Source organism: Marmota marmota, unplaced genomic scaffold (genome assembly GCF_001458135.2).
Source record: "Marmota marmota marmota unplaced genomic scaffold, marMar, whole genome shotgun sequence".
Taxonomy (NCBI): domain Eukaryota; kingdom Metazoa; phylum Chordata; class Mammalia; order Rodentia; family Sciuridae; genus Marmota; species Marmota marmota.
The window spans coordinates 27064386-27066822 of NW_025999900.1; the positions used below are offsets into that span (position 1 = coordinate 27064386).

Below are 2437 nucleotides of genomic sequence, written 5' to 3' on the forward strand. Positions count from 1 at the left end.
TTGTTTGGGTCCTTATGAAAATTCAATCATGAAGTGGCATCTTTTGAAATAAATAAAAAATTTAACATGGATTGAATATTAGCTAATATTAAGAAATTACCTTAATTTTTATAGGTATGACAATGGTCAGGTGATAACTCTCTCTCTTCTCTCTCTCTTTCTCTCTCTCTCCTCTCTCTCTCTCTCTCTCTCTCTCTCCTCTCTCTCCTCCATGTTCTCATCAGAGGAAGTTAAGTTTAAGTGGTGAAATGACCTGCTATAAATGTGCGCAACCCACAAACCACTATCTCAGCGCAGCGTCTCCTGACGGGACGTCCAGTTTCCCGCTCCCTGGGCTTTCTACAGCCAGGAGCGTGCATTCCCAGCATGCCTCGCGGGCGGAGCGCTACCGCCGAAACTCTCAGCCCGGTGCCTGGGTGCAACCTGGAGGCCACGGGCCCAAAGTGCCACGGGCGCTCATTTGCATGTAACCCGACAGGTAAACTTAGTAGGTCCCTCACTACCAGATGCGATCTAGCAACGCGAACACCAAGCGTACGAATCTGGTGATGCGGTTCCGTAACTGCAAGCTTTCCTAAACGCCCCGGGGTGGATGAGATGGCGTGAGGGTAGGTCACCCTAAGTATGAGGGGTGAGAGTCCGCCGTACTTTATATAGAGTGTGTGCAGGGTAGAAAGCGTGCTCGCTTCGGCAGCACATATACTAAAATTGGAACGATACAGAGAAGATTAGCATGGCCCCTGCGCAAGGATGACACGCAAATTCGTGAAGCGTTCCATATTTTTGTGCAGTTCCCAAATTAGACTTCCGTGAGGATAAAAGAAGTTACAGGTTCCTTGCTGTCTGGTTCTCCTGCTCTGTGTTTGGGCCCAAGCACCCTACTATCGATACAGCATCCTATTCACGTTACTATTACCGAAAATAATCCTTCTGTCTGCACCTGAATACTATTTTCCATTTATCCGATTCTGCTTCTGAATTAAGCAGTGAACTTTAAATCATATTTCCTATAACAGAATCCGTCAGATATGTGTAAACCGACCTTTCTGATGGCCCTTTTTATACAAAAAGAGACTAGTGAAAACAGATCCTAATGAACTTGCTGCTTTTAGCCAAACTTTATTGGTCCTGGAGCTCCTCAATCAATTCAAGGCAACGGCCAACAGTGAGCTCATCCAGACAATACCAGCCCTTGGTAATAACCTTTGCTTTTGTGCGGCTTCACAGACCGAGAAAGAAAGAGGGTGGATGTCACTCAAGAAATAAATAATGTTGCTTCCTTTTGAAGGACTCATTAATTTAGCAATGATTTAGTAAAAATCCATCCAGCAATTCGCATGTCAGGTATCTCCTAAGTGAATAACAAACAAACAAAAAAGCCAAACTATCCGGGCCTCTGGAATTTGTGCTCTTAGGTAGACAAATCATAACTCAATTTCTGACTTTTAAGTTAAATAACAGGGAGAGGCACACTGACATTTTCTCATGTTTGAGATACGTACTGAGGACATAGTCACACACAATTTTTCAAATGTAATTCCTTTTTGTTCTCTTTTCATAGATCAATTACAGGAATATTTTTGTTTGAAAGTTACATTTCAATATTGGGTGTTATCCACTGTATTTTGAGCCTGTTTTCTCGTATAAAATAGTGAAGTTGTATTTTGTGTTTGCACAAAATATGGAACGCTTCACGAATTTGCGTGTCATCCTTGCGCAGGGGCCATGCTAATCTTCTCTGTATCGTTCCAATTTTAGTATATGTGCTGCCGAAGCGAGCACGCTCTTCAATCTGCACACAGTCTATATAAAGTACGGCGGGCTCTCGCCTCTCTTACTTAGGGTGACCTACTCTCATCTCATCTACCCCGGGACGTTTAGGAAAGTTTAATGTAAGGGAACCACTTCACCAGATCCGCACTTCTGGTGTTCGCGTCGCTAGGCCGCTCCTGGCAGTGATTTTTGGGACCTGCTGAGTTTACCTGTCGGGTTACATGCAAATGAACGCCCGTGGCACTTCGGGTAAGTGGCCTCCTGGCGGCACCCAGGCTTGGGGCAGAGTGTTTTTGGACCTTAGCTCTCGGCCCGCAGGGCATGCTGGGAATTCACGCCGCGCGCAGGCTGTCTCTCAGAAGTCTTTCTGCGAGCTTGGGAATCCTTGGCCTGCTAGTCCCTGAATCGTACAAGGGTCCTACTAGAAAAATTTGGAACTCTTCTCAATATTTCACCGTGAAGTAGGGGCCTTTTGCCAGAAGGCTTTGAAGTTCGCCCAGAGCGATTCCTCTGGGCGATCCCTCCCAACTACTCAGTCCTGTAACTGTCCACACCACACTCCAAGTTGCCTGGGACTCTGCGAGCATGAGCACGCATTTACCCGTAGTACGCAGGCTCCGGACCCGGAGCGGAAGAACTTGGTCGGGTGACCACGCCCCTCCTC

The 2437-nt window shown here is 46.4% G+C and overlaps 2 non-coding genes across 2 annotated transcripts; one reads left to right on the top strand and one right to left on the bottom strand.

Annotated features, from left to right (window-relative positions):
- The first annotated feature begins 678 nt into the window (after window positions 1–678).
- On the top strand, window positions 679–785 carry LOC125615426. The gene has a single exon (XR_007346081.1). It is a non-coding gene; the product is annotated as a U6 spliceosomal RNA (small nuclear RNA).
- An 890-nt stretch (window positions 786–1675) lies between these two features.
- Window positions 1676–1782, bottom strand: LOC125615429. The gene has a single exon (XR_007346084.1). It is a non-coding gene; the product is annotated as a U6 spliceosomal RNA (small nuclear RNA).
- Window positions 1783–2437: the final 655 nt, after the last annotated feature.